The sequence below is a fragment of the Schistocerca piceifrons genome, chromosome 2 (genome assembly GCF_021461385.2).
Source record: "Schistocerca piceifrons isolate TAMUIC-IGC-003096 chromosome 2, iqSchPice1.1, whole genome shotgun sequence".
NCBI classification, from domain to species: Eukaryota; Metazoa; Arthropoda; class Insecta; order Orthoptera; family Acrididae; genus Schistocerca; species Schistocerca piceifrons.
Genome location: NC_060139.1, coordinates 1115544959 through 1115559300, shown reverse-complemented (window position 1 = coordinate 1115559300; position 14342 = coordinate 1115544959). Strand labels below are relative to the sequence as shown.

At 38.4% G+C, this 14342-nt stretch overlaps 1 pseudogene; it reads right to left on the bottom strand.

The window, feature by feature from the left end:
• Positions 1-14342, bottom strand: part of LOC124776173 — a 59882-nt pseudogene that overhangs the window by 31593 nt on the left and 13947 nt on the right.

Below are 14342 nucleotides of genomic sequence, written 5' to 3'. Positions count from 1 at the left end.
CATCGATTGCACCCGTACCATATTTCTATGCACCAGGAATTGCATGGCGATGACATTGAACGTCATGTACAGTTCTGCCACAGGGCACAAGAGAAATTACAGGATGATGAAAGATTTTTTGCATGCGTTCTATTTAGCAATGAAGCATCATTCACCAACAGCGGTAACCTAAACTGCCATAATATGCACTATTGGCCAACGGAAAATCTACGATGGCAGTGACAAGTGGAACAGCAGCGACCTTGGCAGGTTAATGTATGGTGTGGCATTAAGGGAGGAAGGATAATTGGCCCCCATTTTATCGATGGCAATCTAAATGGTGCAATGTATGCTGATTGCCTGCGTAATGTTCTACCAATGTTACTACAAGATGTTTCACTGCATGACAGTATGGCGATGTACTTCCAACATGATGGATGTCCGGCACATAGATTGCGTCCGGTTGAAGCAGTATTGATAGCATATTTCATGACAGGTGGATTGGTCATCAAAGCACCATACCATGGCCCGCATGTTCACCGGATCTGACGTCCCCAGATTTCTTTCTGTGGGGAAAGTTGAAGGATATTTGCTATTGTGATCCACCGACAATGCCTGACAACATGCGTCAGTGCATTGTCAATGCATGTGCGAACATTACGGAAGGCGAACTACTCACTGTTGAGAGGAATGTCATTACTCGTATTGCCAAAGGCATTGAGGTTGACAGACATCATTTTGAGCATTGATTGCATTAATGTGGTATTCACAGGTAATCACGCCGTAACAGCATGCGTTCTTAGAAATGATAAGTTCACAAAGGTACATGTATCACATTGGAACAACCGAAATAAAATGTTCAAATGTACCTACGTTCTGTATTTTAATTTAAAAAACCTACCTGTTACCAACTGTTCGTCTAAAATTATGAGCCATATGTTTCTGACTATTACAGCGCCATCTATCACAAAGCGAAAAAAGTGGTCCAACTAAAACATTCCTATTTCTTTACGTATTACACGAATATATAATAAAAAATGGGGTTCCTATTTTAAAAAACACAGTTGATATCAGTTTGAGCTATGGCAGTGCCTTAGAGCAGGCCAACCATCGCGCCAGCTGGTTTCTCCCTTCCAGCTAGACAAATTTCGTTCTTTGTAGTTTTTTCGTTTGACACTTATTTCGTGAGATATTTGGCCCGGTCATGATCAATGGACTACCCTGTATATAAAAAATTACCGATTTTATTAGGTCTTGAAATAATGCATGTAAAAATTTTAACATTTTCAACTGGTGTAGATTATATTTTAGAAAATAAAATAAAATACTTCCCACGCAAGTTTATAAGTAATATACATATCATTTTATTTGGAAAATTGCAAATTTTATAATCAGATAAAAACCCGAAAAAGTGAAAAAGAATGTTTTCCCCTTCTAACTCCCCTTAAAGTTACGGAAATGTGCAAGCTTTCGGAGCCAGTGGCTTCTTCTTCTGGCAGAAACAATGAAGGGGAAGGAAAAGGGAAGAAAGAAAAGGTTTGTCAAGGTTTAGGAAATGGGGAGAGTTGCAGAAAAGCTACAGAGAAACCCAGGCCAGGACAGACTTACTGAATGATATGAGAAATATATAACTAAACCAGTCCATCTCTCATACCACCAGCAGATATGAAGTATTCTTGTGATTGGTAGTAAGTCATAAACATTAAATTATTTTCAGTGTATGTTCATATGTAATACTTCACGTACCTTTGAGGTATCATTGGGCCCATTGGGAAGAGGATCGAAATTAGGCCACTGCTTTCTAATTATTTGGAGCATTTCACTAAATGAGACCATCTTCCCATCATTCCATTTGTTGCCGCTGAAAGGCATGTACTCGATAAATCTTACGTCAACGTTACTCTCTTTTGTTAACTACACAAAACTGCACACTTCATCTTCATTAAAACCTTGCATTACAACACAATTTATCTGTGGAAGAAAGACACCATTAAAAACTTGGTATCAGATAAAGACTCTATAGATGAATATCTTAACAGTGGCTGTTAGGCCAGCTTAAATAAGAATGTCTGTTAGATTTCAGTTCTGAGAGCACTTTGTCATAACAGTCAAAATTATGTACTTTTTGTTTGATAAATTTATTAATAGTGCATAACAATGTTTGAGTCTGACAGCGTATCAATTCTGAAAATATTAGCTGTTCCAGTTTGTATAGTATTCACCTAGTTTGACAATCTCCTGACAAACGATCAGGGTATTCAAATGTTTTATATTTTTTATGTTATACTTTCTGGCATGTTACTCACCCATGAGAATCATCTCATGTTTTGGGTCTTGGAACAAAAGCTGAATCTAATCTAATCTAACCTACAAAATAATGGTTCTACAAGTCTGTTGTTATATTTGTATACCTCACTGATTCTGTTAAATTAATCTTTTTCTCTTTTTTTAGAGAATGTCTGAATTTATCTTAGCATGCCAAGCTGTTAACCTTCTTAACAATTTACAAAAATTAAACTGCATACATCTCCAATCTTTTTCCCCACTCCAACGCACACATCTTTTGCTGAAGGTATTATTTTAACTATTACATTAAATTAAGAAGCTTTCTTGAAACTGTGCTGCCATTTGTGAAACAAAGTTAAAAGTGTTCTCAAGATAAAAGGTCTTCACAAAAGGAGCATTTAGTATCTGTGCAGGTGGTTAACGCTGACAGCCTTCATATAAACAAGCCCAAATGGTAGAACATCCTGCTTTACACATACATGCAATGGCAGGAAAAAGGAAAAGAGCACACCTTTCATTCAAGCATTGAATATATAAACTGATGAGACAAAACACTATGACCTCCTGTTTGATAATGTGTTTGACCACTGTTGGAACACAATACAGCAGTGATTTTGTGTGGGACAAGACTCTATAGATGAATATCTTAACAGTGGCTGTTAGGCCAGCTTAAATAAGAATGTCTGTTAGATTTCAGTTCTGAGAGCACTTTGTCATAACAGTCAAAATTATGTACTTTTTGTTTGATAAATTTATTAATAGTGCATAACAATGTTTGAGTCTGACAGCGTATCAATTCTGAAAATATTAGCTGTTCCAGTTTGTATAGTATTCACCTAGTTTGACAATCTCCTGACAAACGATCAGGGTATTCAAATGTTTTATATTTTTTATGTTATACTTTCTGGCATGTTACTCACCCATGAGAATCATCTCATGTTTTGGGTCTTGGAACAAAAGCTGAATCTAATCTAATCTAACCTACAAAATAATGGTTCTACAAGTCTGTTGTTATATTTGTATACCTCACTGATTCTGTTAAATTAATCTTTTTCTCTTTTTTTAGAGAATGTCTGAATTTATCTTAGCATGCCAAGCTGTTAACCTTCTTAACAATTTACAAAAATTAAACTGCATACATCTCCAATCTTTTTCCCCACTCCAACGCACACATCTTTTGCTGAAGGTATTATTTTAACTATTACATTAAATTAAGAAGCTTTCTTGAAACTGTGCTGCCATTTGTGAAACAAAGTTAAAAGTGTTCTCAAGATAAAAGGTCTTCACAAAAGGAGCATTTAGTATCTGTGCAGGTGGTTAACGCTGACAGCCTTCATATAAACAAGCCCAAATGGTAGAACATCCTGCTTTACACATACATGCAATGGCAGGAAAAAGGAAAAGAGCACACCTTTCATTCAAGCATTGAATATATAAACTGATGAGACAAAACACTATGACCTCCTGTTTGATAATGTGTTTGACCACTGTTGGAACACAATACAGCAGTGATTTTGTGTGGGACAAGTTCAACAAATTTCAGGTATGTTCCCAGCATTATGTGAGGTATGTTCCCAGCATTATGCAGCACCGCATGTCTAAGCACAGGTCATGTAATTCCCATAAATTGGAGATCAGTGGTTTCTGGGTGCAGAACTGGTATCTGATAGCATCGCAGATGTATTCCATCAGATTCAGAAGGGGTGAATTTGATTCTGGCCTCGTAACACTGAAAGTCATATTGTTGAAACATGTCACCTTCATTAGGGACAGGGTGCGGACAGTGCACAATAATGTTCACACAGAACAAAGCTGTTATGGAGCCTTCAGTTACTACCACAGGACCCACAGAAGACCAGGTGAATGTCCTCCATAGCATAATATTGCTCCCACTGGCCTACGTCTGTAGCAAAGTGCACCTTTCAAGCACCAATTCACTCTGTTGACAGTGTATGTGCACAAAACCGCCAAGCAGGTGTAATGCGAAACATGAATGATTCAACCAGATGACACATTTCTATTGATTCACTGCCCAATCTCAATGCTCCTGAGCCACAGAAATTGTAATTCAACAGTGTTGTCAACATGGGAACATACAGGGGTTGTCTGCAGCAGAGCCCTATGTTTAACAATGTGCAATGAATGGTGTGCTCTGAAATACTCGTGCTTCCACCAGCACTGTGTCATCAGACGTGCCACAGAAATTAGCTTTCTCAGCCAAATGTCATCTTTTTTAAAGGAACCATCCCAGAATTTGTCTTAAATCATTTAGGGAAATCGAGGAAAAGCCAAATTTTGGTGGCCCGATGGGACTCGGGTCCGTTGTCCTCTCGAAGGCAAGTCCACTGTCTGACCACTGTGGTGGCATGACCTAGTCTTAATTAAGCCAGAAAATCCTGGGAAATGCTGACATACTTATTGATTTAAGATATAACAATTTAAAACAATCCTTTCATGAATTTCACTACAATTTTCTGCTCTTTTGAAAAAAAATTTCTTTTGACTGTTTTGATATTGTTTAGTATGTTTGAATAATGATGGCAGTCTCTATAAAAGGGCAGTTTGACTTTTAAGTTTAGTTATACTGTTTTAAACTACATCCTTCATCTATTTGTCCACACAGAAGTGCTATAGGATATAACTTGAAGACTATGGTGAGGTGGTGGGGGACAGTCATGTGTTGAGAAGGTGGTGCTGCCAGAAATGAAGTGTGACACTGCATACAGGGAGAATAAAAATACTCTATTCCATATTCATTTACAATCTAATTCTGGCTCCCATATGGTTTTACTTTTCTCCAATAAGAAAAAAGAAATTGTCAGTAACTGTCTTTATAAGGTCTTAAAAGGAAACAAACAATAGAAAATCTAGGCTGGAATAATGACCATATTATAAAAAAGATACATTGCTATTCACAGTATACAGGAGATGTTAGGTCACAGACAAGCACAACAAAAAGACTACTAAACACGTAAGCTTTCGATCAGAAAGTCTTCTTCCAAAGTGGACAAAACACACACACACACACACACACACACATGACCGTTGTTTCTCCCATGATGCGCAGTTGCTCCCAGTCTGGCCCTAGCAGCCAGAGACAGTGGTCATGTATGTGTGATTTGCATTTGCGCGCATGTGTGTGTGTGTGTGTGTGTGTGTGTGTGTGTATGTGTGTATGTGCATTACTTCTGCAAACCTTTCAGAAAGGACACGGTATGCATTTCATTCAGCAAGATGAGTAATAAACAATGTTAGCAATACTGCATCAAACTTGTTCACTTTCATCTTGGGATTAAACATTCGATTTCAGAGAGTACAGAATTTGGCAGAATCAAATTTTGGGGATATGTGGAACTGGGACAGTGGCCTATTTTTCACCCATTCAACAAACTAAGCACTGCTGATTGCTACTTTTATTGTGTCTGCTGCTGCAATGCATATATGAAACTGTAAGTGCAGCATCTATGATGGAATAAAATGTTATACAAATGAAACAAACTCTCGTTCAGAACATTTTCTCTCATACACAGTCTATTATTTGGTTCTTGTTGATCATTATCAAAGAAAGCAGCAGTGTAAGTAACAAGAAATAGTAGTCTCTTGCCATTGTTTCGCTAATGAGACGATTTCTCTCTCTTTTCTTCTTTCACAAAGAAAAAGGAGCCACAATTGCACTTTGTGTGCCAGTTACTTTCCAATACATTGGCACCAGCTGACCTTATTTAAGAATACTCAACTTTCGTAGCCATACAGCACATCCTTTGCTTCCTGGCCTAAATCCAAGTTAACTCCCAGCCCCCCTGCCTCCCCCCCCCCCCCCACACACACACGCCACTCCCCCCCCTCTCCCCCCCCCCCAAATCAGCTAGTTGTGTGCTGTTATCTCACGTCACACCCTAGTCTATGAGTGCCCAGCTGTCTGTCGCCTGACCCCTCTGCCTGCACCCCTAGCTAGCCCACAGATGGCTCCCCACTCTCCCACGAGCCACTAAATGCTTCCCTCCAAACCCCTCCCATCTCTCTCCATCTCTCACATTGCCTCAACCCACCCCATCCTACCCCACTCTAAAGCCCCACCTCACTCCAGAACACTCACCGTGGGCCAGTAAAGAGCTGGCAGTTGAGCGACCACAGCATAAGGAGACATGCATGCGCATGTGAGAATTTGTGTGTGTGTGTGTGTGTGTGTGTGTGTGTGTGTGTGTGTGTGTGTGTGTGAGTGAGCGCGCACGCGTGCGCGCGCGCGCATGTTTTCCCTACAGCTAGAAAAAGAAAGTGCATTCTGGAAGCTCGCCAAGCAACGTACCTTTGTTTGGAAGGTAGAAGGCGAGGTACTGGTGGAAGTAAAGCTGTGAGGACGGGTCGTGAGTCGTGCATGGATAGCTCAGATGGTAGAGCACTTGCCCACGAACGGCAAAGGTCCCAAGTTCGACTCTTGGTCCGGCACACGGTGTTTATCTGCCAGGAAGTTTCATATCAGTGCACACTCCACTGCACAGTGAAAATCTCATTCTACATACCTTTTGTTCGTGTGGCTATCGATGAGACAGTGCTTCTGCCTTTTGGTGAGCCATCTCCTTTATTCCTAAATAATTTGTAATTTTCAACAGAAACCTTCCATACGTTATTATTGCATCCTACATTACAGTATGCAATTTCCACAATATGTGGTCATCTCTGAATATAATGGGGGTAACAACTGTAGGAGACCAAAAACTGACTGCAGTAAGCAAGTTCAAGTTACTGTACGCTGCAGTAGTTATGCAGAGGTGAAGAGGGTCACACAGGATAGGCTAGCATGGGCAACTCCATGAAACCAATCTTCAGATGGAAGATCACAACAATAAAAACATTTGATTCAGCATACACTAGACTCCAAACAGCGTACACAACCTGTATGCTCAGAAACACAGAAAATCATATTGGTTCCATCAGCAGGAAACTTCAGCCAGTAATTGATACGGAACACTGTGTCGATTTTGTTCATTAATAAAACCCAAAACTGGGGAGTAATAAGAGAGTATTGTTGTAACTTCTTATCAACCTGGTTACCAAAATACATATTAAGAAGACTGGTAAAGTGTTATTTTAAAGGGGTCACTCCAAAGCACCACGAAAGTATTTGAGCAATGTATAACATTAGAGAATCAGTGCGCAATATTGAAAGCCTATCTACATTATCTATATCTGCATGACTAGTCTGTAATTCACAATTAAATGCTGGCAGAGGGTTCAGAGAACCACCCTCAACCTATTTATCTACCATTCCACTCCCCTACAGCATTTGAGGAAAACCAAACACTTCAATATTTCCGTACAAGCTCTGATTTCTCTTATTTTATTACAAGATCATTTCTCTCTATATAAGAGGGCTCTAACAAAATATTTTCACATTCGGAGGAGAAAGTTGATGATTGAAATTTTAAGAACATGCTCCAGCAAAATGCTTTTGCTTTAATGACTGCTTTATGACACTGAGGAGAGCTACTACTAAGTTACTCACAGTTGCAGTTGTTCTTGATTTGAATACTGCAATATTTACTTTGTTGTCTTTGGTGAAGAAATTTCAGAAATCCGTGTTTAGTAACCCTGCTTTAGTAGCACTGTCATCAGTAACATTACCACAGCTATTGCGCAGTGAAGGTATTGGTTGCGTCTTGCCATTGGTGTACTACACATGCAACCAGAACCTCTTTGGATTTTCTTCCAGATTTCAAAACGAAGTTTCACTATGGGAACTATTAAACAAATCTTGCACTGAAACCCACCCTAAGTTTCGAGCTTCAGTAAAACATCGCTAATCTTGGAGATTTTGCATTCTTTTAAACTTTTACATGCTTTTTTTCATTGCTTCTGCAGCTGAGTTTTGACATATTTTGTGCACCATCCTTTTAATTTATTTGGTATCCTTTCAATTTATTTGGTATATATCTCTTAATTGATGTCGATACTATTTCTCTGAATTTAAACCATGTCTGGTCTACTCTTACATAGTCAGACTTGAAGGAGTAGAGACTTAGTAGAGACCGTCTCCTTGGAAGGCATCAAGTTAATTTTTATCTGCTTTCTCATTAAATGCCCTATTGTGTAGGGCTGAAAATTAATAGAGATAAGGCAAACAGAATGTGCAAAGTAAGTGGAAATTACTCATCTCTTCCCGGATTACAGTGCAATAGAAGATACTACAAGATGTTGACAGATTTCCATATCTCGGTAGCTTTATATGTAATAATGAGGTCACAGATGCAGAAATCACCAGCAGAACTGGAAAATCAGTCCATATGGCAATTAGGTCTGTAATATGTCAACAAATCTTTGACTGTACTCCTTTATCGTTTATATGTGTGAGACTTGGAAAATGTCAGTAAAATCAGCACACAGTCTCCATATTTTTCACCAACAATGCTAGAGATGAATTCTGAAGATGTTAACCCAACCAAGTTACAAACGATGAAGTGCTGAGAATACAACGTCTAGACAGCCTGCACAAAATTATTGTTGAAAGAAGACTGAAGATTGCAGGTTATGTTCTACGCATGTAAGGTGGAAGACTCCCAAAATCAACACTGTTGTGGAAATCAATGGACAGATACAGATGTACAGGAAGTCCTTCTAACACCTGGAACTTTTGCAATGAATCTTCAATGCATGGACTTGGAGGAAGGTGAGAACTTGGCAGCTGATCGAGTGAACTAGTGGAAACCAGTTCCTTGTATGGTACACAGCAAATCTGAGTAGGTTAGTAAGTAAGTAATTAAGTAAAGTAAGTACAACTGGGGATTTTGCAAAATTGTTGGATGATCGATATTATTGTCTAGATTTGACACTGTTGGACTTCTACCTTTTCCTTGATGTGTATTCTTCAAATTGTGAGTTTTATGAGAAAGCTGATAGGTACTTACCAATCAACATTCCCTCACACGAACTGACATTGTCTCTTTGTAAATTCTACTGTGCTAACAATTATCTACTGAGAATCCTCGACTAGGTCTCCGCAGCTCAAATGAGCCAGTTTCTTTTAAATTTCTGTCTTTGGCTATAATTGTCTTCCAAGTATGGTGACACAACATCCTGTCATGAAACTTTTGCCTTTACACTTGTTTACTTTTCTGGAAACTGCCTTTTTCTACACTGTGCACTAAATACATTATGTGAGTAATGCCCAATCTCCAACAACCAATCGTGAACTGTAAACAGTTGTAAACTCTATCAGGGCACATAACAAACAATTAACATTTGTGTTTTAGTGTTCTAAGCTGTGAGGTCATCAGCGGACAAATAATTTTAGTACCTATTCCTGGACAGCCGGAGTGGCCGTGCGGTTCTAGGTGCTACAGTCTGGAACCGAGTGACCGCTACGTTCACAGGTTCAAATCCTGCCTCCGGCATGGATGTGTGTGATGTCCTTAGGTTAGTTAGGTTTAATTAGTTCTAAGTTCTAGGCGACTGATGACCTCAGAAGTTAAGTCGCATAGTGCTCAGAGCCATTTGAACCTATTCCTGACGTGCTGTTGTTTGGAACAACAACTGACATGATCCAAAATATTACTTTCTTTTATTATAGCTTCACTTTTATTTTGTCTAATGATTACTACTTTCAGTATCAAATTCCATCATCAAGCCACTATATGATCAGAAAGCATAGTGTTTCGTTAAAATATTGTTTAATAAACAGATTACCATTATATCATCATTCCTTAAAGTAATGTCCAAAGTGGAAGGACAGATGATTAATTTTGAGTGTATACAAAAGTCAGAGTGCTGAACTGGATATGAAAGAAGGAAAACCAGAAGGGCAGTGAGAGACGGGTGCCTTCTATCACCTTACTTCCATAATATATTCATCAAGGAAGTAATAACAACAACAAAGAAAAGATGACAAGAATCAAAAGGTAATTTCTGGAATACTCCAAGGAAATGTGATAAGACCATTACACTTACAATGTATATAAATGATCCAGTAGAAATTGTCAGAGGCTCCTTAATATTGTTCACAGATACTACACTTGTCCATCAGAAAGTAGCAACAACAGAACACAGTATCAATTTGCACAATGACCTGCAGAGGATTGGTGAATGATGCAGGCTCTGGCAGTTGACCCTGCACATAAATAAATGTAACATATCACACACACACAGACAGGAAAAGAAATCCAATACTGTACAACTACACTATTAATGACAAATTGCTGGAAACAGAATCTACCATAAAATATCTAGAAGTAACTATCCAGAGCAACCTTAAAGTGGAATGACCACATAAAACAGCAATAGAAAAGCAGATGCCAGACTAAGATTCACAGGAAGAATCTTAAGTGAATGTAAATTACCCCTGTGTCCTTACCCAGTAGGACTGACAGAAGAGAGAAAGAAGATCCAACGAAGTCTGGAGTGTTTTGTCACAGGATCATTTAGTCACTGTGAGATCATTACAGAGATGCTCAGCAACTCCAGTGGTAGATGCCATAAGAGAGCAGTTGTGCATCACGGAAAGATTTACTACCCAAATTTCGAGAGAGTAGTTTCCGAGAAGAGTCTGACAACATAATAGTTTCTCTCATATACAATTCACGAAATGATCACGAAAAGAAAATTTGAGAAGTTAAGAGATAATACAGAAGTGGAACAAGGCAGAGGGGATCAGTTGGTGGCATGAGACGTACCCCCTGCCGCACACAGTTAGGTGGTTTTTGGAGCATGATGTCGATATGGAAACTTAATTGCATGCATATACACTGCAGATTGACAACATCGCAATAGTAAATCAGAGTAGGAACTAAATAAAATGTTTCAGGCCTTAAATCAAGAAGTGGTAAAACTAAAGCTAAAAATGAATACAAAGAAGACAAAAGTTATGGCTACAGACAAGAAAGGAGGTGGAGGTAGGACTGACACAAGAACAGACAATGAGCAACTCAAGAAAGGAACTGAAATTCACTATCTCAGTAGCATTTTGCAAGAAAACAATCAATATTTCAAGGCATTCAAGAAAAGAAAAGCACAGGTGAAGAGTTCCTTCCAAAATAAGAAGAAGCTGCAACTGAATAAACATATCAGCTTCCACATTAAGAAAATATTTGTAAAGACCTTTGTGTGGAGTGTTCTGACACACAGATGCAAAATCTGTACATTAGAAAAGCCAAAGAAAGCTCGCCTCAAACCTGCTGAAATGTGGTTCTGGAGGAGAAGTACAAGAACTAGCTGCATTGACAGAAAAGTTAAAGGAAATAGGAGACAAGAAAGAACCACTGAAAGTTATAGGCCAGGGCAAAGCAAAATACACTGGACACTTAACTGGAGACAATAATCTTTTAAAAAACATTTCTGAAGGCAAGATCGTAGGTAAGAAAACAAGGGGATGACTGAGAACATCCTACTTAAACAATATGATCAATGAATGGGATTTTCTTCACACATGGAGATGAAGACAACTGCTGAAGAGAGAAAGCTGTGGCTGCAGAGACAAGGTTTAACCTTTTGGAAGAGTAAGGACAAACTAATACAAAATATGAGTCTGCATGGTAGCTACATATGGAATAAATGACAACTTCTTGTGTGCAGTCATCAAGTCACTTACCCCTGTAGGTGTCTTATCTACTAAAAGTAAAGGTCACTGTTGTGCTTTCAATAGATGTGAACTGCACCCTGAAAATGGTATGTCTAGTTTGCAGTTGTACAGAAGCTTTTTATTTTGCAAAATGGTTCAAATGGCTCTACGCAGTATGGGACTTAACGTCTGAGGTCATCAGTCCCCCAGACTTAGAACTACTTAAACCTAACTAACCTAAGGACATCCCTGCCTGAGACAGGATTCGAACCCGCGACCGTAGCAGCAGCACGGTTCCGGACTGAAGTGCCTAGAACCGCTTGGCCACAGTGGTCAGCTTTTATTCTGCAAAGAAATTTTTGATAATAAGATGAACTGATGCTGGTACTTGCTACTGAAACCAGTAGTACTTAGACACAACAAAAGTGTGACTACAGAATTAAGAATAATTTTTCCAAACAATCGAGTATTTTTTCAAAACAACACCACAATAGAGGAAACTTATTTTAAACTAAAGACACAAAAGAAAAAAAGAGAAACTGTAAAGATCTTGAGTCTCATAAGACTCTCTTGGGAGGAAAATATAAGATATTTAATTGGTAAACTTGCAAGGCATACTTTTTTATGTTGTATAAACTATGAAACTGTTAGCATCGTCAGCTAAAATTTACTTCTTCTATCTTAATATACCTTCCTTCACTTACAGCTGCAGTGTGGAGACAGGGGTGAGGGTGGGAGCGGTGATGGGGGCGAGGGTGAGGGCGTACTGCTTTAAAATGGTGATTCTTGTATTGATATTCTTAACAACAGATTTATATCTTTTGCTTATGAAAGTCTGCATGCGATGACAGCTGCACTAGTAATACCTTCACAGGGTCGTATTCAAGTTGCAAGGCTAGATCTATGCCAGCCATGACACGCTCCCAGCCTTTCCTCCTCGTGATCTGGTTGTAGCGTTGGGACTGCAGGGTGTCTAAGCTGATGTTCAGACCGTCAAGCCATGCCCTCTGCAAGGCAACCAGCTGTCTTGTCAACATGAGGCCATCGGTTGTCATTAAGACACTTTTGAGATCTTTTATTTTCTTCAAGGCACCTGTGAAACAGCAAATTATTCTAAAGAAACTGAAACAAATAATTTGTAACATTGCTGCTGCATATGAAACAAACCTCCAGTTGATAAATTGAAAATACAAATTCCTTAAAAGTTAACTGTACATTTGCCCTAATACAAAGAGATAAGAAGGGTTAATAAACTGAATTGAAGAATGCAAGTTAAGATAGCAATGAAAAAATAATTAGAGGCATGAGATCACCTACTGCAACAGGGAAATGGGAATCAATATGAACCATTACCCAGCTACTGTCAACTGATTCCATGTCTCCATGCACACTGTATAAACCACTGTGGGTTGTACGACAAAGTACATTGTTGTACCACACATTATGGTTTTTCCCCATTCAATGTCCATGTGGAGTGTGGGAAGAATGATGCTTTAAATGGTTCTGTGCATGCTGTAATTAATCTTGCCTTCATGGTCCCTATAGGAGTGATACATATGCGGTTATTGTATAATCCCTAAATACCTCACTTAATACAGGTTCCTGAAATTTCATAAGTTGGGTTTTGTCATATATTTGGCGTCTATCTTCACTTGTCTGGCATTTCCAATTTTTAGTAGCTTCTTGATGCTCTCCCATGCATCAAATAAATCTATGATCAATCATGCTACACTATTCTGTATACATTCAATGTCTGCCATTAGCCTTATTTGTTATGGGTCATACTTAAGCAATATTCTAGAATGGGCCACACAAGTATTTTGTAAGCAATGTCCTCTATAGACTGATTACATTTTCCAGTATCTTACCAATGAATTGAAGTCTGCATTCTGCTTTGCCTACAAGTGAGTCTATGTCACCATTTCATTTCATCCAGATATTTGTATGAGTTGACCAATTAAAACTGTGATTATTTGATAATGTAGTCATACAATACTGTCTTTTATTTGTTTTGTGATGTGCTCCAATTTACATTTCTGAAAACTTAAACTCAGTTGCCTATCTTTGGACCAATTTGGAATGTTATGATCTGACTCAAATTTGTGCAGATTTTTTTCAGGCAATAATTCATTATAGACAACTCTATCATCCAGGAAAAGTATGAGGCTCCTTATAATATCGTCTTCCAGAACATTAAGGTACAACATTAATGTAATGGTATAAATTACTATAAATGTATAAATAAGTTTATAAGTGTGTAAAATACATTGAACTATTTGTTACAACAAAACATTGTACTGGTATACTCAGCAAGATGTTAAATCAGCAGATAGCTACATTTTATGTTCAACATTTTGTGTACAGCATATATGCTGGAAAGGATTTATACCCAAATTAAATAAATCTGAAGAAATGGTAGGGTGTCTCTGGAAAAAAAATCCATAAAAACTCATACAGTCCAATTTGCTATTATGTCACTGTTACTGAAATATAATACAAAGTAACTGAATTCGATGAACATTCTCAGAGT